This window comes from Oncorhynchus gorbuscha, linkage group LG05, assembly GCF_021184085.1.
Source record: "Oncorhynchus gorbuscha isolate QuinsamMale2020 ecotype Even-year linkage group LG05, OgorEven_v1.0, whole genome shotgun sequence".
NCBI lineage: Eukaryota > Metazoa > Chordata > Actinopteri > Salmoniformes > Salmonidae > Oncorhynchus > Oncorhynchus gorbuscha.
Window position 1 is genome coordinate 48,114,367 of NC_060177.1, and position 27,382 is coordinate 48,141,748.

General features: G+C 43.6%; 1 pseudogene; it reads right to left on the minus strand.

Annotated features, from left to right (window-relative positions):
* LOC124035992 overlaps nt 1–21,554 on the minus strand; it is a 64,766-nt pseudogene extending 43,212 nt beyond the window's left edge.
* Between the last annotated feature and the right edge of the window lie 5,828 nt (nt 21,555–27,382).

Genomic DNA, 27,382 nt, shown 5'->3' on the forward strand with positions numbered 1-27,382 from the left:
AAGTGACCAGAAACTTTTGAACAGTAGTGTAAATATATATACGCCCTATGATCAAATAACAAACCCTATGAAATACTCTTGTACACAGAGAGGACAGTGTGAGCATACCTATAAGTAGTTGATTGGGGGAAGTTAGGAACCAATATACACAGGCAGTTAGGAAAGCAAAGGCTAGCTTTTTCAAACAGAAATTTGTATCCTGTACCACAAACTCCAAAAAGTTCTGGGACACTGTAAAGTCCATGGAGTAAGAGCACATCCTCCCAGCTGCCCACTGCACTGAGGCTAGGAAACACTGTCACCAACTATAAATCCACGATAACTGAGAATTTCAATAGGCATTTTTCTACAGCTGGCCATGCTTTCCACCTGGCTACCCCTACCCCGGTCAACAGCCCTGAACCCCCCACAGCAACTTGCCCAAGCCTCACCATTTCTCCTTCACCCAAATCCAGATAGCTGATGTTCTGAAAGAGTTGCAAAATCTGGACCCCTACAAATCAGCCGGGCTAGACAATCTGGACCCTCTCTTTCTCTGCAAACACATTCATCTTCTGCACATCTATCACTCCTGTGTTTGATTGCTAAATTGTAATTATTTTGCCACTATGTCCTATTTATTGCCTTACCTCCCTTATCCTACTTCATTTGAACACACTGTATATAGACTTTTCTATTGTGTTATTGACTGTATGTTTGTTTATTCCATTTGTAACTCTGTGTTGCTGTTTGTGTCGCACTGCTTTGCTTTATCTTGGCCAAGTCGCTGTTGTAAATGAGAACATCTTCTCAACTAGCCAACCTGGTTAAATAAAGGTGAAATAAATAATACTAAAATAAAAATAAGGTTGCTTGCATGGGGTGGCATGGCGATCAGATAGTGGGTTTAGGGCAAGATGTTGAGCCCCACAACGCCCAGACAGGCAGAGAACAGCTGATCTGGCACTGTGCTATCAGCTGACTGCAGGCTGGCTGAGCAAACACAGACAATGAGTCACTGACAATTTGAAAGGGAGCAGAGCCACACACACACACACAGCCGCGCACGCATGCACACTCTCTGTCACTCAAAACATCCTGCTCTCTCTGTGTGTGTGTGTGTGTGTGTGTGTGTGTGTGTGTGTGTGTGTGTGTGTGTGTGTGTGTGTGTGTGTGTGTGTGTGTGTGTGTGTGTGTGTGTGTGTGTGTGTGTGTGTGTGTGTGTGCGTGCGCGTGTGTGTGTGGATTAAGTCCTGCTAGCTGGCTGGGTGAGGATCAGTGCTATGTCTGAAAGGTCTGGGTGAGAGGGATAGAGATGATCCCGTTATGTCTGTCTGATGGAGGAGAGTAAATATACATGTACGTCTTCCTTGGAATATAATAATACCCAGCACTGGAATGAGTAGGTGTGTCCAAACTTGTGACTGGTACTGTACTATATGTATGTATGTATGTATGTACAGTATGTATGTACAGTATGTATGTATGTATGTATGTATGTATGTATGTATGTATGTATGTATGTATGTATGTATGTATGTATGTATGTATGTATGTATGTATGTATGTATGTACAGTTGATGTCGGAAGTTTAAAACTCATTTTTCAACCACTCCACAAATTTCTTGTTGACAAACTATAGTTTTGGCAAGTCGGTTAGGAGATCTAGTTTATGCATGACAATACAATTTGCGTAATCTCTAGGTCCATGCGCGTTCCAATTTCTTCAGAGCAGAAACCAAACTGCCACGAGTGATTTATCATCGATAGATATGTGAAAAACACCTTGAGGATGGATTCTAAACAACGTTTGCCATGTTTCTGTCGATATTATGGAGTTAATTTTGAAAAAAGTTTGCGTTGTAATGACTTAATTTTCGGGGGTTTTCTTACCCAAACTTGATGAACAAAACGGACCGATTTCTCCTGCACAAATAATCTTTCAGGAAAAACTGAACATTTGCTATCTAACTGAGAGTCTCCTCATTGAAAACATCCGAAGTTCTTCAAAGGTAAATTATTTTATTTGAATGGTTTTCTGTTTTTTGTGAAAATGTTGCCTGCTGAATGCTAACGCTAAATGCTATGCTAACTATCAATGCTGTTACACAAATGCTTGTTTTGCTATGGTTGAGAAGCATATTTTTGAAAATCTGAGATGACAGTGTTGTTAACAAAAGGCTAAGCTTGAGAGCTAGCATATTTATTTCATTTCATTTGCGGTTTTCATGAATAGTTAACGTTGCGTTATGGTAATGGGCTTGAGGCTGTAGTCACGATCCCGGATCCGGGATGGCTCGACGCAAGAAGTTAATTAACAAGAAATTTGTGGTTGAAAAAGCGAGTTTTAATAACTCCAACCTAAGTGTATGTAAAAATCTGACTTCAACTGTATATATATCAAGAAATAAAGTTATGAATGTTTTAATGAATATCGCTAGCAACAACAGAGTAAACTCATTTTGAATTACCTACCTACAGTAGAAATTTGTAGAATATCTCCTTTCTAATGATCTCAACTTTATTTATCAACCCCTAGTATTGAGTAAATTACAGTCATTGGAGCCAATAGGCTTTGAAAATCACCCACAAATAGGCGGCCAGTGTGGAAAGCTTTCTTGACTTGGGCATAAATTTTCGCCTTCACATGTCTAACCTTTGTTTAACCAGCTAAACAGCTGCCCTTAGCAAAAACGTATTTGTAGTTACCTTCCTAGTAGCCTTAACGCGAACGAGGCTTCCCTAATGTGACAACGATGTGGTTTTGGAGGTATGGCAACGTGAGACTTTTGTAGCTATTAGGCTATACTCATACTTATGGTATGAGGTTGGCCAGCCTCCCCAAACCACAGCACCAACCTTAACCATTTGGAATTAATGCCTAAACTGCTAACTTTTGAGTTGCTTCTGTTTTAACCCTGTAGCCACGCGGAAATAACTCTGTAACCACACAGAATTACTGCGTAACAAATAGAAGTTCATCCATAATACGTTGAATTTCGAAGGGAAACTATGAGATCTTGTTGATACTGTATCTAGAATTCAGTACGCACATATCAGCCACAATGACCACGTGTGACAGTGCGTGTGTATATGTAATAGTGTGTGTGTGTGTGTGTGTGTGTGTGTGCTTAAGCCCAAAAGCCACATCAGTCTCCTGAGGTGAACGGTGGGGAATTTGGGTAGATTTTAGCCAAATTAAATATTGTCAATCCTTTACAATGCCATGGCCTTAGACACTGGAGAGGGGGTGTTGCATTGTAGGGGGTTGCATTATAGCCAGGCAGGTTGAGTTATTAGGTCAGTTACCAGAATCTGTCAGGACAACAAGTACCCTGACCTGAAAGTAGCCACGGCCTCTCAGTGAGTGTGTGTGTGCATGTCTGTGTGCCTCCTCACCTGCCGTACGCGAAGCGTCTGTCTTTGTGATGGTCACCGAAGGTGTCCCATAGTCTCAGGGACACACTGACCTCATCCACAACATCCCGTGATCTCTCCAACACCTAGACGGACAGGCACACACCACACCACAGCATGAGACAATTATTTTCAGGCTGTGCCTGTGTGTGTGCGTGTGTGTGTCGCATGGGTCCATGCCCACCTCCTGGCACACGCGGTACTGGTCAATGGCCCAGACAGTTGGCACGTGGGTGGCGAGCAGCTGGTACTGTGTGAGGGTGGCATTGCAGGCGCGGGCACAGATGAGCCTAGTCTTGCCCACCGCGTTGTCCCCTACCACAACACATTTAATGGTTTCCACGTTGGGCCGCTCATAGTCTGTGTCTATATCCATGGAGAGGGCCCTGGGAGAGAGGGAGAGAGAGAAGGAGAGAGCGGGGGTTAGAAAGTAACTCTGGTCATAGAATATAGAACGACACATTGACACATCCATACCAAAGCGGAATGTTTAAAAAAAGACTTACTAGTCACCAAAGTTCCAGAGCATGTCTTTGAGTGAAGTATTCAGGTACAAACGGAACAATACTAAACAGCTTTTGGCCAAGACAACATCCAGGGTAACTCCTAAATCAATCACCAACAGAAAAGCTTGGCCAAGGCTAGAAGCCCGAGTCCGCACTGACCAGTAACGAGCAGCTCCAGCCAAACTCCTCCAGAGTGAACACATGGTACGGGGGCAGAGAAATAAAAAACTGAGTGGCTATTTATGTCATAACAGAAGGAGAGAGAGAGAGAACAAGAGGCAACTATATAAACCAGAGCACAGCCCCAGTGGCAGATTTTTATTTTTGGAGGAGTGAATGATGATCCCATCTGCTGAGGGGCACTCATGAAAGACACCACCCCCTTCCCCCTCTGCCAGGTGATATATTGATACAGCTGATATGGGCAGACCAAACCTGCAATCCTGTCCTACCACTCTGAACAAACCGTGGTCCCATAAATAGGCCGTTTTGAAAGATTCATAGGCTTATTATTATTCCACTGACATAGATGCGGCGGTGTGGCACTTCGTCCCTGCAGTGACACACAGTAGCGGCCCAAAAAAATGGCACCCATTCATCGGACACAAGAGACAAATGGACAGCGGCAATCCCGCTTGCCCCCCCCACTCATTCCCACCAACACCTGCTCCTCTCATACATTTTATGTCCCATTTGCTACAGATCGAGACAATATTGTTTACAGGCCTAAAACAAGCCTAAAACAAACAATGTCAGGTCTTGCTTAATAAAAGCTACAAAAAAAACACAATGTTCCCATTTGGAATATTCCATGTCCATTGAAGTCCTAGAGCTGCCAAAGCCACTGAGCGGCAGGTGTTCAGGTGCGGGGCCAAAACAAAATGGTACTGTACAGCCTACCGTAGCCTATGTGAGTAGGGGAAGAGAGTGAGCCAACCCTGAGAGATTCCGAGGGAACAGAGGGAGTTCCTGTCTACTCTAGGATTTATCTGTGCTCCATCCCTAGTTCTCCTCTCCTCGGTCTGTCTAAGACACATAGTGAGGCACGTGGGTTTACATCAGTATCGCAATAGAGGGAGTCGTAAAAGTTCCTACATCTTATCCTTATGTAACAGTTCTTCACGTAATGGCCAAAGAAGCTGCAAGAGGAGTGGACCAATAACCGCTCTCTCTGAGAGTTGTACGTGGACAAATAGGAGGGAAAGGAGGAGCGGGAGAGAGATCGCAATATTAAATCAAATGGTATCACAGTGAAATGCTTACTTACAAACCCTGACCCAACAATGCAGTTAAGAAAAAATACGCACTACCCTCTGTAGTAGAGGTCGACCGATTAATCGGAATGGCCGATTAATTAGGGACGATTTCAAGTTTTCATAACAATCGAAAAACTGTATTTTCAGGCGCTGATTTGCCAATTAAATTTTTTACATTTTTATACTTTTATACTTTATTTAACTAGGCAAACCAGTTAAGAACACATTCATATTTTCAATGACGGCCTAGGAACGGTGGGTTAACTGCCTCGTTCAGGGGCAGAACAACAGATTTTCACCTTGTCAGCTTGGGGGATCCAATCTTGCAACCTTACAGTTAACTAGTCCAACGCAATAACGACCTGCCTCTCTCTCGTTGCACTCCACAAGGACACTGCCTGTTACGCAAATGCGGTAAGCCAAGGTAAGTTGCTAGCTAGCATTAAACTTATCTTATAAAAAACAATCAATCATAATCACTAGTTAACTACACATGGTTGATGATATTACTATATATTATCTAGCGTGTCCTGCATTGCATATAGACTGACTGAGCATACAAGTATCTAAGTATCTGAATGAGCCGTGGTAGGCAGAAGCAGGAGCGTAAACATTCATTCAAACAGCACTTTCGTGCGTTTTGCCAGCAGCTCTTCGTTGTGCATCAAGCATTGTGCCATTTATGACTTCAAGCCTATCAACTCCCGAGATGATGCTGGTGTAACCGATGTGAAATGTCTAGCTCGTTAGCGCGCACTAATAGCTTTTCAAACGTCACTCGCTCTGAGCCTTCTCGTAGTTGTTCCCCTTGCTCTGCATGGGTGACGCTGCTTCGATGGTGGCTGGTATCTCTCAAGAGATGTTAGATCGGGTTCAAGTCTGGTCTCTGGCTGGGCCCGATGCTTCTCCTGCGTTGTCTTGGCTGTGTTCTTAAGGTCGTTGTCTTGTTGGAAGGTGAACTGTCGCCCCAGTCTGAGGTCCTGAGCAGGTTTTCATCAAGGATCTCTCTGTACTTTGTTCCATTCATCTTTGTCTCTATCCTGACTAGTCTCCCAGTACCTGCCACTGAAAAACATCCCCACAGCATGATGCTGCCACCACTATGCTTCACCGTAGAGATGGTGCCAGGTTTCCTCCAGACATGATGCTTGGCATTCAGTCCAAAGTGTTCAATCTTGGTTTCATCAGACAATCTTGTATCTCATGGTCTGAGAGTCTTTAGATGCCGTTTGGCAAACTCCAAGCGGGCCGTCATGTACCTTTTTCTGAGGAGTGGCAACCGTCTGGCCCCTCTACCATAAAGGCCTGATTCGTAGAGTGCTGCATAGATGGTTGTGTTTCTGGAAGGTTCTTCCATCTCCCCAGAGGAACTCTGGAGCTCTGTCAGTGATCATCGGGTTCTTGGTCACCTCCCAAGTTGTAGAAATATCTCAATGAAAACAGCATGCACCTGAGCTCAATTTCGAGTCGCATAGCAAAGGTGCGGAATACTACTGTTGTTTTTATAAACATTTGCAAACATTTCTAAAAAACTGTTTTCACTTTTTCATTATGGAGTAAAATTATTTAACCCATTTTAAATTAATGCATTCTGGAGAGACACGCACCATATCTTCGCCCCACTCCCCTCTCCTTCTTGATGCAACATTTTATACTCAAGACATTACTTTTGCACATATTTTCGAAGCTTTTCACTCACAGCCGCGACTATCAGATCCACCTATTGCCACGCGCACTACTCAAATCGCAAGCTTCCCAAACACACTTGTGATTCAAAACAATCCACAGAAAAAGATTTTTAAATAAACTAATGGTTCTCTGTGTCTGTCATGCTCTCTGGTGAAGAATTTTGAATGATTTTATTTAGACAGAAGTAATTATACAATTAATTTAGGGAAATCCAGCATCCTAACAGTTCACTGTGCAACCACCAACTTCCCTTTACAATTCACAAGCGGCTGTATATAATGACAAGATGCTCATGTCTCCACCCTAACAATCGGAGTGTTTGTCCCTAAGGTGGGAAGGTAGGGGACAAGCTTAGGTCTGCATATTTTTTCCTTATGTAAGATGGCACTGATAGACATGGCAGCTTTGCTTCTAGCTCCAAAGAAACTTTGAAGTCTTATAATTGTTTGTGTATTATTTCTTACATTATTAGCCCAGAATGTGTTTTGTGTTATGTTATTACATACAGCCGGAAATAACTTTTGGATATCAGAGCGGCGGTAACGCACTAGCATTACGAACAGGAATACGACTTTCCCCAATTGGATCCTTTGTTCGTACCCCTCAGGGCAATTGAACTTATTCCAGAGGCTGCTCCGAATCACCGCGGGCGGAGAAGAGGTATTCGGAGTGGACTACTAGTTCAACTCAGGAGGCGGGCACACCATCCAACGGTTCCCGATTATATTACTAGCTAATGTTCAGTCTCTGGACAATAAAGTAGATGAGCTCAGGGTGAGGATCTCCTTCCAGAGAGACATCAGGGACGGTAACATATTGGGTTCTCAGTTCATCAGACCGGAATAAAGAACCCTTTAGGAAGAAGAAAGGCTGGGGTGTATGCTTCATGATTAACAACACATGGCGTGATTGTGACAACATACAGCAACTCAAGTCCTTTTGTTCACCCGATCTAGAATAACCCACAATTAAATTAAATTATCTTCGGTTATAGTCACATCAGTTTATATTCCCCCCAAGTCAATACCACGACAACCCTCAAGGAACCTCACTGGACTTTATGCAAACCACATATTCTGAGGCCGCATTTATTGTAGCTGGGGATTTTAACAAAGCAAATTTGAGGAAAACGCTAGCGAAGTTCTATCAACACATTGGCTGTCGTACTTGTTAAGGGAAAACACCTAAACCACTTGTCACGTTCTGACCTTAGTTCCTTTGTTTTGTCTTTGTTTTAGTATGGTCAGGGCGTGAGTTGGGGTGGGCAGTCTGTTTTTCTATGTTGTATTTTGCATTTGGCCTGGTATGGTTCTCAATCAGAGGCAGGTGTCATTAGTTGTCTCTGATTGAGAATCATACTTAGGTAGCCTTTTCCCACCAGTGTTTGGTGGGTGATTGTTTTCGGTGTCTGTGTGTTCCACACGGAACTGTTTCAGTTTTCGTTTCAATTTGTTATTTTCGTGTTGCGATTTTGTTCATTAAGACATGACGAACACGTACCACGCGGCATATTGGTCCGATCTCTCATACTCCTCGCCAGAGGAGGACGAATCCCGTTACACCACTGCTACTTGCCTTTTCAAGATACCTACAAGGCCCTCCCCCGCCCTCCCCTTCAGCAAATCCGATTACAATGTAGGAAGTAGAAAATAGTAAAAAAATCCTTGAATGAGTAGGTGTGTCCAAACTTTTGACTGGTACTGTATGTGGCAGGGTCTATAGACAATCACAGATTACAAAGGGAAAACCAGCCAAGTCTTGGACATCAACATCTTGCTTCCAGACAACACTTTCTTCACCCACGTTGAGGATAACACCATGCCATTGACACGGCCCACTCCAAAGGCCTGCGAGCTCTCGTTCTCCATGGCCGAAGTGAGTAAGACATTTAAGGGTGTTAACCCTCGCAAGGCTGACGGCCCAGACGGCATCCCTAGCCGCGTCCTCAGAGCATGCGAATACCAGCTGGCTGGAGTGTTTACGGACATAGTCAATCTCTCCCTATCCCAGTATACTGTCTCCACTTGCTTCAATATGTCAACCATTTTTACCGTACCCAAGAAAGCAAAGGTAACTGAGGCTAGTTAACAGCTTCTATCCTAAGCAATAAGACTCCTGAACGGCTAATCAAATGGCTACCCAGACTATTTGCATTGTCCCCCATTTTTATGCTGCTGCTACTCTCTGTTTATTATCCATGCAGTCACTTTACCTCTACCCTGTACATGTACATATTACCTCAACTAACCTGTGCCACTGCACATTGACTCAGTACCAGTACCCCTTGTATATAGCCTCGCTACTGTTATTATATTGTTGTTATTTTTCTATTTTTAATTGTTTACATTTTTAAAACTTCCATTTATTTTAGTAAATACTTCGAAAACACTCATTTTTCTTAGATCTGCATAGTTGGTTAAGGGCTTATAAGTAAGCATTTCACTGTAAGGTCACTATTCGGCGCATGTGACATACAATTTTATTTGATATAGCCTCGTTATTGTTATTTTATTATGTTCCTTTTTTTAACTTAAATTTATTTAGTCAATATTTTCTTAACTCTTTTATTCATTTTTAAACAGAATTGTTGGTTAAGGGCCTGTAAGTAAGCACCTAACTGTAAGGTCTAACTGTCGTATTCAGTGCATGTGACAAATACAATTTGATTTGAAATGTTGTTGTTCCAAACAAGAACGATGCTGCTTTCCACTTTGCTTCTTAAATATAAATCATTACATTTCTATAATTCCAACAGTTCACCCAAGTGTTCTGGTATATATCGCAAGTCAAATCACAACTACAATATTTGAAAAAATGTATAACACTCTTCGCCCATGTCCTGCAGACCTTGTGTGTGTGTGTGTGTGTGTGTGGGGTGGGGGTTGGGGGGGTCGTGGGTCTGGCATTTTAATAGGCTTAGGTAGGCTGTGAGGCATGGGGAGATGTGAGCTGTGATGTAACTGGGAGCAGTGGAAAGTTTCTCAGGGGGATCAGACAGAAGTCCTGGAGCACTACACCATCGCCCTGACTATGCAGAGGTCTCTCACACGCACGCACCTGCCTCTCACAGCCAAGCCGTAACTAGACACTGTGAGAGCAGTGTAGGGTTTCATTCACAGCCAGTGACTGATACTATACATATCACGTGTAAAGCAGCAGTCTAGACATTTAATTTTATTGATTTATTTCACCTTTATTTAACCAGGTAGGCAAGTTGAGAACAAGTTCTCATTTACAATTGCGACCTGGCCAAGATAAAGCAAAGCAGTTCGACACAGAGTTACACATGGAGTAAAACAAACATACAGTCAATAATACAGTATAAACAGGTCTATATACAATGTGAGCAAATGAGGTGAGAAGGGAGGTAAAGGCAAAAAAAGGCCATGGTGGCAAAGTAAATACAATATAGCAAGTAAAACACTGGAATGGTAGTTTTGTAATGGAAGAATGTGCAAAGTAGAAATAAAAATAATGGGGTGCAAAGGAGCAAAATAAATAAATAAATGAAATACAGTTGGGAAAGAGGTAGTTGTTTGGGCTAAATTATAAGTGGGCTATGTACAGGTGCAGTAATCTGTGAGCTGCTCTGACAGTTGGTGCTTAAAGCTAGTGAGGGAGATAAGTGTTTCCAGTTTCAGAGATTTTTGTAGTTTGTTCCAGTCATTGGCAGCAGAGAACTGGAAGGAGAGGCGGCCAAAGAAATAATTGGTTTTGGGGGTGACTAGAGAGATCTACTTGCTGGAGCGTGTGCTACAGGTGGGAGATGCTATGGTGACCAGCGAGCTGAGATTTTTTTTATTTTTTTAAGGGGGGACTTTACCTAGCAGTGTCTTGTAGATGACATGGAGCCAGTGGGTTTGGCGACGAGTATGAAGTGAGGGCCAGCCAACGAGAGCGTACAGGTCGCAATGGTGGGTAGTATATGGGGCTTTGGTGACAAAACGTATTGCACTGTGATAGACTGCATCCAATTTGTTGAGTAGGGTATTGGAGGCTATTTTGTAAATGACATCGCCAAAGTTGAGGATTGGTAGGATGGTCAGTTTTACAAGGGTATGTTTGGCAGCATGAGTGAAGGATGCTTTGTTGTGAAATAGGAAGCCAATTCTAGATTTAACTTTGGATTGGAGATGTTTGATATGGGTCTGGAAGGAGAGTTTACAGTCTAACCAGACACCTAAGTATTTGTAGTTGTCCACGTATTCTAAGTCAGAGCCGTCCAGAGTAGTGATGTTGGACAGGCGGGTAGGTGCAGGTAGCGATCGGTTGAAGAGCATGCATTTAGTTTTACTTGTATTTAAGAGCAATTGGAGGCCACGGAAGGAGAGTTGTATGGCATTGAAGCTTGCCTGGAGGGTTGTTAACACAGTGTCCAAAGAAGGGCCAGAAGTATACAGAATGGTGTCGTCTGCGTAGAGGTGGATCAGAGACTCACCAGCAGCAAGAGCGACCTCATTGATGTATACAGAGAAGAGAGCCGGTCCAAGAATTGAACCCTGTGGCACCCCCATAGAGACTGCCAGAGGTCCGGACAGCAGACCCTCCGATTTGACACACTGAACTCTATCAGAGAAGTAGTTGGTGAACCAGGCGAGGCAATCATTTGAGAAACCAAGGCTGTCGAGTCTGCCGATGAGGATGTGGTGATTGAAAGAGTCTAAAGCCTTGGCCAGATCAATGAATACGGCTGCACAGTAATGTTTCTTATCGATGGCGGTTAAGATATCATTTAGGACCTTGAGCGTGGCTGAGGTGCACCCATGACCAGCTCTGAAACCATCATCTGTTAGGCTGTCACCTGTATTACAGGGATTGAAAATGAAATAGTGGAAAGCAGACACACTGAGGAAGGTGCAGGCCAATACTTTGGGTGTGCTACTGGGACATGTTGCTGTGGAAAAGAGCATACACAAATCCAAATATCTAATATATCTCTATATCAGTGCTGGCCTTATTCCAACCTCTATATTTCAACCTCAACCTCTTCGTCTGATAATGGAAAAAGCGAGTAATGAAAGGTGGTATTAGATGGGTATGGCTCCATGTGAATGAGAATCCAGTTGTTTCTCTGGTTTGATCAGCTTCCCTTCCCCCAATCCTTACCTTAACTATTAGCGGGGAAAATTCTAAATTGACCCAAGAGCAATTTCTAGGGGAAACTTCACCTTACACACCCTGTGGTGCAGCGGTCTAAGGCACTGCATCTCAGCGCTAAAGGCATCACTACAGACCCTGGTTCGATTCCAGGCTGCATCACAACTCGCCACACAATTGGCCCAGCGTCGTCCGGGTTAGAGTTTGGCCGGGGTAGGCCGCCTAGTTAAATAAAGGTTCAATAATTATTGACAGACGTCAGACTGCAGTGAGAGGATCACTGTGACACTGCCTGCTGCCCCCTTCATCCACAGACTTAAACAAACCTTCTGCTTCACTCCGTCTGGCCAAGGAGCAAACACACACACACACACACACACACTACACACTAGGCTTGGGTGATAGGGTGATATACCGTCTATACCGTATACCAGGGTATTTAGAAATACCGACTGTATTTCAATACTGATTATCAATAATGCGGGATGCGTGCTACGCCACTGCTTATAAGTTAAGTATAACTAAAAGAAATCTATGATGTGTTAAATAAATTATATTCAGCTCAGGGCTCCAGCTATGCCTTTGGTTTGCTGACTTGCTAGCTAAGTGGCTAGATGTCAAGAGCAAGCTTCTTGGTTACATCAGAGACATTCAATCTCCTCCTGGATCAAGATCCCTGTTGCCCCAAATAATGTGTGCGTAAAAAAATATCTGTTTAAGGTGCACTTTGAAGATGCTAGAATGATCCAGATTTACTTTTCCTCTGCAAACGAGGAATGAAGAAAAATCTGACAACCCCATATTAAAATGGTTTATGTATGTACCTAGTCGGCTTGTTGTTATGTGTTCTATGCGAGATAAATATTCCTCTCTCGAGGCGCAATCAAGTTACGATAGGGAGAGAAACCTGCATTCTGACAAGCAGTTAATGCACAACAATTCTTGCAATCGCGGGGAAAACTAATTTTAATGGCTTTGTTAAAAAGGGGGTGATGTCAGCTTTCCATTCCTACTTTATTTATTTATCAAATCATAAATATGCGGGAACTGCACCATTTTAAACCCCAGTTTATTTGAGCAGCATCATGATGAAGCACTTTACAATTCACCCTGAGTGCATAGGGGAGAGTGGGGCTAAATCTAACATGTGCCAATTGTAGGGTCACTTGGGGTAAAATGCCACCCTACCTCAAAATCTTCTTTTTTTGTGGGGGGGGGGGGGGGGGGGGGGTCACTTAAATTGTGATGAGAAAGATTTGATTTATAGTTGAGCAACCAGGGAAAGTGTTTAAGGAAAAAAAAGTGATGAGGTTTCCGTGAGAAGTACAGGCATGATGTGGTTTCCGTTAGAAGTACAGGCAGAGGTGCCACACCACAAGTTACCCTAACATGTAGGCTTAAATTATATTCATTGCGTTTATGTATGTTTTTGGGGAGCTACTAATTAAAATATCTTAGGGGACCCTCAAAACAAAGGGGGAAGGGAACTCTCCTTCAATGCAACCACCCCCCCCCCCAATCCCCTAACCACTGGTCTGTAGTGCTACTGTCACTGTGCAGGTGGTCTGTGCAGATAAAGAACAGACAAAGACAGCCTCATGCATATTTGAGAGGAGTGTCTCAGTACAGGTTTGGGTCAGTGCAGTGCAGTGGGGACTTTCATAGAGAAAGACTGAACAACTCAGCTCCCCACCTCCTCAACTCTCCCTTTCTCCATCCACTACTTTTTTCTCTTTCACTGTTTCCATTGCTCACCATCCTTGTTGCCCTTTTCTCTCACTAGGCTCTAATTTTACTCTCTGTCCTTTCGACACCCACCATCTCAGATTGTTCTGAAACTGTTCTGTAGTTAGAAACAGATAAGATTAGCATTCCTGAAACACAGTGAATATAATTTAGGCATACCTGTTATGGTAACTTGAGGTAAACCGCCACCCGGGGTAATGCTCCCTGCCTGTACTTCTCACAGAAACCCCTTCATGTCACAATTTCCCCCCCAAACAAGTTCCCTGGTTGACACTACTCTTTAACAACTAAAAATCTAATCTGTCTCATCAAAAAATGTTCAGTCACTAGGCATATGTCGCAAGTCACAACTTTACAGGAGAGCCTTTGAACAAACATTTTGTTTTTTTTAATCAAAATGTGCTTTTTGGCAGAAATGCCTTCTCGAACATGTGAACTTTCATGTGCCTTAATAACAAACTTGAATGCCATCTGTAAATACGAATACAATTGTTAAAATTACGAGCCTTGTTGGTTAAGCCAAAGAAAAGTTAGCAACCTTCCCACTCTAGCCATGATTGCCTGAGATAATGAGTGGGCTGGACATGCCAAGAGAGGATTTCAGATTGGTCTGCCACATTGAAGGTGTCTGTCTATTTGAGCTCATCAGTCTGTGTTGGTAATCCTGTCAAACGTGGCTTTAAATGTATTGTGTAGTGGAGCTGCATAAGTGTTGCTCTCCATTTTCTGGAGGATCAAATTTTTGAAATGAGTGGAATTGGAATATGATAGCAAAAGAGATGGAGAAAACACTTGTCTCCGGATTACATTTTCAAATTATGGGCAACCGTGGTATGGCATTCCCGACAGAGAGACACGCCCATGAGGCATGTTGATGTATGCAGGGAAGATAGCTAGATACATTTTCATATTTTACACATTTCAAATTTTGACAGAAAGTGGTTTAGTGTTCTGTTAGCTAGCTAGGTTCATTGTTTACCTACAGTTGAAGTTGTACATTTACATAGGTTGGAGTCATTAAAACTCATTTTTCAACCACTCCACACATTTCTTGTTAAACTACAGTTTTGTTAAGTCGGTTAGGACATCCCCTTTGTGCATGACACAAGTAATTTTTACAACAATTGTTTACAGACAGATTACTTCACTTATAATTCACTGTATCACAATTCCAGTGGGTCAGAAGTTTACATACACTAAGTTGACTGTGTCTTTAAACAGTTTGGAAAATTCCAGAAAATGTCATGGCTTTAGAAGCTTCTAATAGGCTAATTGACATAATTTGAGTCAATTGGAGGTGTACCTGTGGATGTATTTCAAGGCATACCTTCAAACTCAATTCCTCTTTGCTTGACATCATGGGAAAATCAAAAGAAATCAACCAATAACTCATTAAAAAAACAATTGTAGACTGGTTCATCCAGTCTGGTTCATCCTTGGGAGTAATTTCCAAATGCCTGAAGGTACCACGTTCATCTGTACATACAATAGTACGCAAGTATAAACACCATGGGATCACGCAGCCATCATACCGTTCAGGAAGGAGACGTGTTTTGTCTCCTAGAGATGAACGTACTTTGGTGTGAAAACTGCAAATCAATCCCAGAAAAACAGCAAAGGACCGTGTGAAGATGCTGGAGGAAACCGGTACAAAAGTATCTATATCCACAGTAAAACTAGTATTTTATTGATATAACCTGAAAGGCCACTCAGCAAGAAAGAAGCCACTGCTCCAAAACCCCCATAAAAAAGCCAGACTACGGTTTGCAACTGCACAAAGAGCGTACTTTTTGGAGAAATGTCCTCTGGTCTGATGAAACAAAAATAGAACTGTTTGGCCATAAGGACCATCATTATGTTTGGAGGGAAAAGGGGGACGCTTGCAAGCCGAAGAACACCATCCCAACAGTAAATCACGGGGGGTGCAGCACCATGTTGTGGGGGGTGCTTTGCTGCAGGAGGGACTGGTGCACTTCACAAAATAGACAGCATCACGAGGAAGAGAAATGATGTGGATCTATTGAAGCAACATCTCAAGACATCAGTCAGGAAGTTAAAGCTTGGTTGCAAATGGTCTTCCAAATGGACAATGACTCCAAGCATGCTTCCAAAGTTGTGGCAAAATGGCTTAAGGACAACAAAGTCAAGGTATTAGAGTGGCCATCACAAAGCCCTGACCTCAATCACATATAACATTTGTGGGCAGAACTGAAAAGGCGTGTGCAAGCAAGAAGGCCTACAAACCTGACTCAGTTACACCAGCTCTGTCAGGGAGAATAGGCCAAAATTCACAAAAATTTCACAAAAATTCAACTTATTGTGAGACGCTTGAGGAAGGCTCCCCGAAACATTTGACCCAAGTTAAACAAATTAAAGGCAATGCTACAAAATACTAATTGAGTGTATGTAATCGTCTGACCCACTGCGAATGTGATCAAAAAAATAAAAGCTGAAATAAATCACTCTACTATTATTCTAACATTCACATTCTTAAAATAAAGTGGTGATCATAACTGACCTAAAACAGGGAATTTTTACTCAGATTAAATGTCAGGAATTGTGAAAAACTGTTTAAATGTATTTGGCTAAGGTGTATGTAAACTTCTGACTTCAACTGTAGCTAGTTAGCTATATGTCTTAAGCTGAAGTGTACTGTTGGCTAGCTAGCTAACTTTAGCTGGCTGGCTGGCTCCCTAGCAGAGGTTATTATTAGTTTCCCAGAGTTGTTTGCTTTTCTAGTTCGAGCCTAATGTTAGGCAGTGTTGGCACTTTGTTCATTGTTGCTTACCTAGCTAACGTTAGCTGGCTGGCTTGTTGGCTAACGTTACGTGACGTGTGTACAACACCTGTTGAATATGGCCGGTGTCAGTAAATGTCTGCAAAAAAGCATCATGAAATTGTTGCCAGTGGAGCTGGTTCGGCTGTTTTCATGTTATTTAAAGGTAAACAAATCATTGGCCAGAGCGTCAAGTGTGGGTTCCGAGAGTGACATGAGATGGGTGGGGCTAAAGCTTAACAGGGTGTGAACGATGCTGAATGCGTGTAGACAAAGAAGAGCTCTTCACTAGATACCAAAACATTCAAAGGCGATTTTCTCTAAAGTGAGTTTTTCAAGTTGATCAACTTTCAAAGCAGAATTGCTTACCTATTGTTCCACAAATGCAGTGTATGATATGCCATTTTGTAGCTCTGAGTCTCTACTTTTATCCAATGTAAAAAAACACAATTTCACTAAATAAGACCGAATCCAGGTGGTGAGTCATAATTGTAAAGTGCTTCACCACGATGCTGCTAAAAAAAAGTGCAGTTCACATATTTAGGAGTTGATACCATAACTAGATTCACAGGGAATACATTACAAAGGTTGAAGAAGCAATACTCCAAGCAGCAGCTCCATATTGTCAGACATAGAGAACTGATACTGTATACTGGTTGTTGGGGTGGGATTGGCTTCGGGGGTCTGTGGGTGGCTATTGATCATTTTATTGGATTCCTCAGGTATTACTAATTGTCAAGAAGAATTATGGTCCTAATCGGATGTTGGTTACAATATTTATTTGATATTATATGAATACTGTACATTAAAAATGGCCAATTTGGGTGCAAACAATTAGCTTAATTTCTCAGAGATCAAATTATATATTTTAAAAAATGTCACAGGAATGCTAGTCTTATCTTCTTCTAGATACAGAAACCATTTCAGAGCAATCATGCAAAGGTGGGTGACATGACTTGCTGAAATTACATGGAATTACCCATTTCTCTTTCCACCATACTCCCCTCTGTTTCTCTCTCTCTCTGTCTCTCTCTCTGTTAGGGCCATGTGAGGAGCAGCAGGCAGACGCGTCTCTCTCCACTCTCTCATGTCTCTCCCTTTGAGTTATGTAACCGTTCCAGTGGTAGCAGCCGTTCGACCCCAGCGCTTCATAAACCCGATCTCTCATCCTGCTCTTCCTCCCCCACCACCTCCTCTTCCTCAGAGCTAGAGTTCACCCTAACACCATGACACAGCTGGCTGCCTGTAACCCCCCCATGAGGTTGACCACATACACAACAATCCCAAGTACGGAAAGACAGATGTGTTATTATAAATGTATGACATTTGCAGAAACTTGGAACATTTTAAACTGACTGTTAAGTCGCCTCCCTTCATGGAAAATTACTAAATGGCTGATAGGTAGGACGCTCACACCTTTGCAAAATGTGAACCATAGGCTATGTATTGATGCAGTTCTGTGTGTGTGCCATGTCTGTGGATCTGTGTGTGTGCGCGTGTGTGTGTCTGAGAGAACACAAACAGAGGGATCTGTGGCGACAGCGGCTGCCACAGGCGAGGGTGCACAGACTGGTTATATAAGGCGGTAGTCTGGTCTAGTCTGCGGTTTTTGCCTGGCTGTATACAGGTCCAGGGGAGAGGCAGGGGCACCCAGCTACATCATCCTGTACTATTAAACTGCCCTGGGGTTTTGGCACACAAATGTATGTACACAATACACACATCAATACACACATTCACACTTCAATATGCATGCAGCGCTTCATAAGCGCCATGTACACGTCAGCAAAACATCACCTGGGAATACCACTACCACTAACTTCATAAGCGCCATGTACACGTCCGCCAAACATCACCTGGGAATACCACTACCATTAACTTCATAAGCGTCATGTACACGTCACCAAAACATCACCTGGGAATACCACTACCACTAACTTCATAAGCGCCATGTACACGTCACCTGGGAATACCACTACCACTAACTTCATAAGCGCCATGTACACGTCATCAAAACATCACCTGGGAATACCACTACCACTAACTTCATAAGCGCCATGTACACGTCATCAAAACATCACCTGGGAATACCACTACCACTAACTTCATAAGCGCCATGTACACGTCACCAAAACATCACACGGGAATACCACTACCACTAACTTCATAAGCGCCATGTACACGTCACCAAAACATCACCTGGGAATACCACTACCACTAACTTCATAAGCGCCATGTACACATTATCAAAACATCACCTGGGAATACCACTACCACTAACTTCATAAGCGCCATGTACACGTCACCAAAACATCACACGGGAATACCACTACCACTAACTTCATAAGCGCCATGTACACGTCACCAAAACATCACCTGGGAATACCACTACCACTAACTTCATAAGCGCCATGTACACGTCATCAAAACATCACCTGGGAATACCACTACCACTAACTTCATAAGCGCCATGTACACGTCACCAAAACATCACCTGGGAATACCACTACCACTAACTTCATAAGCGCCATGTACACGTCCGCCAAACATCTACTGGGAATACCACTACCATTAACTTCATAAGCGCCATGTACACGTCACCAAAACATCACCTGGGAATACCACTACCACTAACTTCATAAGCGCCATGTACACGTCACCAAAACATCACCTGGGAATACCACTACCACTAACTTCATAAGCGCCATGTACACGTCTGCCAAACATCACCTGGGAATACCACTACCTTCATAAGCGCCATGTACACGTCCGCCAAACATCACCTGGGAATACCACTACCACTAACTTCATAAGCGCCATGTACACGTCATCAAAACATCACCTGGGAATACCACTACCACTAACTTCATAAGCGCCATGTACACGTCACCAAAACATCACCTGGGAATACCACTACCACTAACTTCATAAGCGCCATGTACACGTCACCAGAACATCACACGGGAATACCACTACCACTAACTTCATAAGCACCATGTACACGTCACCAAAACATCACCTGGGAATACCACTACCACTAACTTCATAAGCGCCATGTACACGTCATCAAAACATCACCTGGGAATACCACTACCACTAACTTCATAAGCGCCATGTACACGTCACCAAAACATCACCTGGGAATACCACTACCACTAACTTCATAAGCGCCATGTACACGTCCGCCAAACATCACCTGGGAATACCACTACCATTAACTTCATAAGCGCCATGTACACGTCACCAAAACATCACCTGGGAATACCACTACCACTAACTTCATAAGCGCCATATACACGTCACCAAAACATCACCTGGGAATACCACTACCACTAACTTCATAAGCGCCATGTACACGTCCGCCAAACATCACCTGGGAATACCACTACCATTAACTTCATAAGCGCCATGTACACGTCACCAAAACATCACCTGGGAATACCACTACCACTAACTTCATAAGCGCCATGTACACGTCACCAAAACATCACCTGGGAATACCACTACCACTAACTTCATAAGCGCCATGTACACGTCCGCCAAACATCTACTGGGAATACCACTACCATTAACTTCATAAGCGCCATGTACATGTCACCAAAACATCACCTGGGAATACCACTACCACTAACTTCATAAGCGCCATGTACACGTCCGCCAAACATCACCTGGGAATACCACTACCACTAACTTCATAAGCGCCATGTACACGTCACCAAAACATCACCTGGGAATACCACTAACTGCTTAGACATATGTAAACACCAAATGCACTTAAAAACACAAACTAACTGTCTCTGCAATCTCAAAAGAGGCGACTTATCATTAGAAAGAACCTCCCTCGCAACAGTTTAACGTGAAAGCATTGCACTCACAAATGTACCAGGAAACCAACTGCCCACGCGAACACCGTGTTACCTTGGACTGCAGGATATTTGTCACTCTTGTGTCACACCACTCAGCTCAGGCCTTCAGCTTGGGTGCCTCTGCTCTGTCATGGTTTGCAGTCTCAGCCTCTGGCATTGGGCATGACTCTGCCTGTCTGCCACAGTCACCCTCACTAGCCTCTCGCTCTCTGTCACTGCGGTAGCCACTCAAGACATACACTGCTGGCTGCCTCTTCCATGTGAGTCAATGCAGCATGTTATCTCCTAACTGTTGACACAGACAGAACAGGCCCTGGTCACTATAGTGGCTTGCTTTGTCCTGTATCCTCTATACATATGATACATATGATAGGGTATAGAATATGAACTAAAGGCAGACATTCAATGACAGGAGCAGCAGACCATTTTTTTTGGTCAGGAAACTACACAAAGTCCAACGTCAATCGAGTTAGAATTGATAGACCAAAGCACATTAACGTAGCGGGTAAGTGGGATACAACCCAAAATAGATGCATTGATACTCTTGCGTAACGGACCCAGCCTATTGCTGCACCACAACGAAATGCAAGCAGCTTTCAAGCAGCAGGACACCTGCGCACAACAACAAAAACTACCGTCATTATTCGTGTTACATTGGAGCCTACATGTCTCCCGGAGCGAAGAGGCTAATTGTAGCCTATTGTTGACAGTTCCAATTTTTCGGAACCAGTGAGATTATTTCATAATCTCCTAAAGCAAACCGAAACACAAAGTGAACACGTGACCATGTGCATGCAAAACTGCTGTACTGACGTTTCCCCCCTACCTTCCGACTGTTCCGGTATTGACCCACATGCCACTCCGCGCCAAGTTCGACCGAGCACAGGAGACGAGCGGAGGCGAGAAGACTAACTCAAGACTAACTAACTTAAGAGCCTTGAGAGAACCAACGTTACTGTGAATGTTGCCCAAAAACTCAGCGCTGTCACAAAGATAGCATCTTCCTTCTTCTCGCTTTTCTCTTGCAATGATTCCAGGCCGCTCACTAACTCCTTTGCATCTAGCTAAAGCACTAACTCTGAATTTTTACCTAAAACTGGGGTTATTTGGTGAAATATTAACCATCGCTAGTTCTAACTATGTCACCTATGAGGCACCCGTCTGTGTTTTTGTTTCTCCAGCTGATTTGTTCTAAAGCACACCCCCATGGGTCTGCGTCATGAGATCGGGATGGATGGGAGCCAATGGTAAGGAGCTGTGCTCTTCCTGTTACCACTTTCCCCACCCCGTTAACTCAAAACACGCCACTTCTGTCTCCTGTCTTTCTGATTTATTTATAAACAGCAATGCCACAAATTCAAATCGTGTCTTTTGACGCACACTGTAGATGTAAACAGTCAGGTTGAATATCTATCATTTTGAAATACTTGACACAGCCTATTACACAATTATTGATGTCTCATTACTTGATCTAATATTGCAAGCTAACCAAATGACTGTAGGGTACTTCACTCACCAAAAACAACACACAAACATTTCAAATTCAGCTAAATGTTTGCCAAACATCACTGTGAGGCTCTCTGGCTAGTTAAGTAAGTTCAATGGTATGGCAACTACATACCACAGACAGTGACACCAACAGTCATGTGCTCAGCCACTGCTGTAAATATAGGAGCACATACTGTAGAGGGCACTGTAGATGAGAAAGGTAAGCCTCCCCACCTGTATAATGAATTAGCCATTCTTTATCATGGACGGAACGCCTGGGAATTCAATGCCTGGAATGTTAAGCTTTCCCTCAGGGGAATAAATGCCCAAAATAAAAAATAATCTAATGGAATGCATTACTTTGTATTTTCATTATAAGGGCACAGATTTAACACTTAATACCCATACACTGTGACCAGACAATGTGTCCTGTAGGATGTTAATTTTGGCATCACAGGTCATAAGGTCATTACTATGGTTACGATAATAAAAGTCACCCTTAGCCTTTGTCCTATTCATGACAGTGCTGAGGTTGGCCCACTATTGACAATGTGCACATCCGATTCATAGTAAATCAAGGAAGAACAGGTTGCCATTATATCTGAGTAGTCTCGAACCTACATGTCCAATGTTTGATCAAACACTATAACCTTGTTCAACATTCAAATTAAAACGCCTGTGGTCATATACACTTATGTAGGTATAGTCCAAAATGTAGGTGCCTGACTAATGATACATACATACAAGAACAGAAAGGCCCTCACACTGTATGCTACTAATTACCTTCTTTAATGAAATCAAACAGGACCTGAGGAAGATGACCTCTGACCTCTTCATGAAAATGTTGTCATTAAAGGTGGGAATTAGGACCAACATTTAAATGAGCTACCCAAAAAGCCTTCTCTACTCCAGTGTTTCCCAACGCTGGTCCTCAAGTACCCCCGGCAGGACACCGTTTCGTGGTAGCCCTTGACAAACACACCTCATTCATCTCATTGAGGGCTTAATGATTAGTTGACAAGTTGAATCAGGTGTGCTTGTCCAGGGTTACAATAAAAATGTGTACTGTTGGGGGTACTCGAGGACCAGGGTTGGGATACACTGCTCTACTATGTATAAGGAAAAGGCTGACATCCCCTGGTGGATCTAGGTACTGCATTGTCCAAAAGAAAGGCTTGAGGAGTCTAGCCTGTTATTGCTAGGGAACAGCTTAGTTTACGCCCCCTGTTCCCACAGTCTTGTCAATGCATTCACTCAGCCCTGTCCGTCAGCCGACACACACACACACACACACACACACACACACACACACACACACACACACACACACACACACACACACACACACACACACACACACACACACACACACACACACACACACACACACACACACACACACACACACACACACACACACACACACACAAAGCCCTCACCATACAGGGGTGGGAGCAGTAGAGGTGCAGGGGTAAAATCACAGTGGAAGCCATGCCAAGCCAGTAAAGAAAAGCCATATCACAACCTATGTCGTGATAATTGCGTTGTTTGTTCTATAACCCATTCGTTCATACGCCACCATGATATATAATAAGGCTGTGACAACAGAAAGACAACAGTCTCACAGTGCCAGAATAAATGAAACTACACATACGTCACAAAACTGGAGAGCAATATCTGTTCGGTGAAGTCCACAAAGCAAATATTGCATGTATGACCTGCAGCATGGTCAAGCAAGTTAATGTTTTCGACAGTTTTACTAAATAACTACTGATTTAGAACCCCCAACTAAGCACAAAGACAACAGGAGCACTGCCTGGCAAAACGCTCTATGGCTCTGTCATACAATACGCTTTCAGTTTTTATTGTCATAGTCTACCGAGCTAAAATACTTGCCAGCCTAACTTCCTCACATGGGCATCAAGGAAGCAGCTAAGTTAGCTAACTAGTTAACTTGTGCCTACTAGGCGACATCTAGGCTACATATTGAACTTCAATCGTCTCAGGCCAGTGGCCTAACATATTAAATGATCCGAATCGGAAGAGACAGAGGGGCGCTGTTGCCCTCGCTCGGATGATTTCTCCGGTGAGATTCAGCCACTTGCTAATTGACTAAAAATTATGAAAACGCAGAGCTACATTTAAAAAAATATTTTTTTAATGGTCAAATATTTGGAGAAGCCTGGCTTCCCTTGGCATCCATGAATACATGCCACTGACTGGGAGTGCCTATAGCAGTGCCCACAGCAACCAGTCCTGAGAAAGTGATGCCCCCTGGCCCCTCTGGCGTGGGTCAAATGGAACGCCATGAATGATGGGGTTGGAATGTTGTATAAAACGGTTTTGCAATCGGGGTCATAGAATTTGGAAAGGCAGCGCTTGTTAAGGAGAGACCTTGTGAGCGAACATTCAAATGCATGCTGTGGTTCTGGCTGCCCTATTTCAGTTGCAAGAAGCACAAGGCTTGTATCAGTGTTTTAGGACTATGTTATTAAAACTGCAGGCCTGCGTAACATTATTGTTAAATGTCTCCTTGCTGGTGTACTGTAATGAACGGTGGGTTGAGAATGAGATGAGGCCATAGATCAAGGAAGGGAGGTATATAATTATCAAAACAAAGTCAATTCTTTAAAAAAAAAACTTGCAAGTGTTCTTAAGGAGACTCTGCCATATGTTGATTTAGCTCTCTTAAGTGCGTGCTCGCGCGCGCGCGCACACACACACACACACACACACACACACACACACACACACACACACACACACACACACACACACACACACACACACACACACACTACATCAAGGTTGGAAAACATATTGTATTCCCAGAATGCTGAATCAGTAGGGGTGCCTGGATGACCGGGCCACAGAGGTCAGTTTGAACTGAGTCGTTCTCTGTATGTTCTAGTAATGTCTGACTGCCTGTCTGTATCTCCTCTCTGTGCCCCGAGAGCCCCTGACCCTGAGACATACGCCCCAGAGCTCACCAAAAGGAGGCACATTCTTTCACACACAGACACTACTCTCAAAAGCCTGTCAGCTCACCCCAATGCCCTATGCCCAATGCCCATACTGGAGCTTACATCTAGCTGTCAAAACACCAAGCATCTTCCACCACACCCACAGAGAGCTTCCCTCAGTTAGACACTATGCCAGCGGCATCGGCCTCCACACTCTGACACAAGTAGGTCCGTGCCAAAGTGGGCCAACACTTGAGGATATTTCAAAGTCAGTAGGGAGGGGGCTTGTTTTTTTTCTTGCACAGGGAAGTGGAGTTTGCTGCTTGCTTGTCCTCAGGGAAACTTAGAGGTCAAGGGTGAAGGGTGATGATGGTGTTATTGGAGGGGCAGGCAACCTTGTCGAAAAGAGTGAAGCTGGCATTCCTAAACATGCACGCATGCACGCTCGCTCGCACACACACGTCGCACTGGGTCTGAACCCCCCCTGTGCAACTGAGTCTTGGACTTACTGATAGGCCAACCCAAATGGTGAAGGTAGGCAACAACACCTCCACCATGCTGATCCTCAACACAGGGGCCCCACAGGGGTGCCTGCTCATCCCCCTCCTATACTCCCTGTTCACCCATGACTGCGTGGCCACGAACGTCCCCAACTCAATCATCAAGTTTGCTGACAACACAACAGTGGTTGGTCTGATTACCAACAACAATGAGACAGCCTACAGAGAGGAGGTGAGGGCCCTGGTGTAGGGTGGTGCCAGGACCATAACGTTCCGCTTTAAATTACTTTCGGCTCATAAAGCCTTCATAATGCCTTCATAAACACAACATAAGTGTTACAAAGCATCTATAACTGTATGCCATGCTTTATAAAGGGTTCATAAATGTGGCATAACTGGAAAATAATCATCAATATCAAATGTGACATCAAATCAAACTTTTTGTCACATGTGTCGAATACAACAAGTGTAGACCTTACCGTGAAATGGTTACATACAAGCCCTTAACCAACATCGCATTTCAAAAAGAGTTAAGAAAATATTTACCAAATAAACTAAAGTAAAAAATAATGAAAAGTAACACAATCAAATAACGAGGCTATATACAGGGGGTACCGGTACAGAGTCCGTGTGCGGGCGTACATTTTAGCTGAGGTAATTTGTACATGTAGGTAAGGGTGAAGTGACTATGCATAGATAATAAACCGAGAGTAGCAGCAGTGTACAAAACAAATGGGGGGAGGTGGTGTCAATTTAAATAGTCCGGTGGCCATTTGAATTTTTATTAATTGTTCAGCAGTCTTATGGTTTGGGGGTAGAAGCTGTTAAGGAGCCTTTTGGTCCTAAACTTGGTGCTCCTGTACCGCTTGCCATGTGGTAGCAGAGAAAAAACGCTATGACAATTTTATAGGCTTTCCTCTGACTCTGCCTATTATATAGGTCCTGGATGGCAGGAAGCTTGGCTCCATTGATGAACAGGGCGGTACTCCCTACCCTCTGCAGCGCCTTACGGTCAGATGCCAAGGAGTTGTCATACCAGGCGGTGATGCAGCCGGTCAGGATGCTCTCGATGGTGCAGCTGTAGAACTATTGAGGATCTGGGGGCCCACGCCAAATCTTTTCAGTCTCCTGAGGGGGAAAAGGTTCTGTCGTGCCCTCTTCACAACTGTCTTGGTGTGCTTGGACCATGATAGTGTCCACATCACCAATGAATTAAGTAACTTGAAACTCTCGACCCACTCCACTATACCCCATCGATGTTCAGCCTGTCTTTTCCTGTAGTCCACGATCAGCTGCTTTGTCTTACTTACATTGAGGGAGAGGTTGTTGTCCTGGCACCACACTGCCAGTTCTTTGACCTGCTCCGTATAGGCTGTCTCATCGTTGTCGGTGATCAGGCCTACCACTGTTGTGTCGTCAGCAAACTTAATGATGGTGTTGATGTCTTGTTTGGCCACGCAGTTGTGGGTGAACAGGGAATAAAGGAGAGGACTAAGTAACCACCCCTGTGGGGCCCCAGTGTTGAGGATCAGCGTGGCAGATGTGTTGTTGCCTACCCTTACCACCTGGGAGAGGCCTGTAAGGAAGTCCAAGATCCAGTTGCAGAGGGAGGCGTTTAGTCCCAGGGTCCTTAGCTTAGTGAGGCGCTTCGTGGGCAATATGGTGTTGAACGATGAGCTGTAGTCAATGAACAGCGTTCTCACATAGGTGTTCATTTTGTCCATGTGGGAAAGGGCAGTGTGGAGTGCGATTAAGATTGCGTCATCTGTGGATATGTTGGGGCGGTATGCGAATTGGAGTGGGTGTCGGGTATCCGAAAGGATGCTATTGATGTGAGCCATGACCAGCCTTTCAAATCACTTCATGGCTGCCGACATGAGTGCTACGGGGCAGTAATAATTTAGGCAGGTTACCTTCGCTTCCTTGGGCACAGGGACTAATTTACAACATTAATAATGTCTACACTGTATTTCTGATATTTTGTAGTTTATTTTAAATGGACAAAAATTGTGCTTTTCTTTAAAAAACAAGGACATTTCTAAGTTACCCCAAACTTCTGAATGGTAGTGTATATGTTTCAAGCCGACCACCATTTGTTT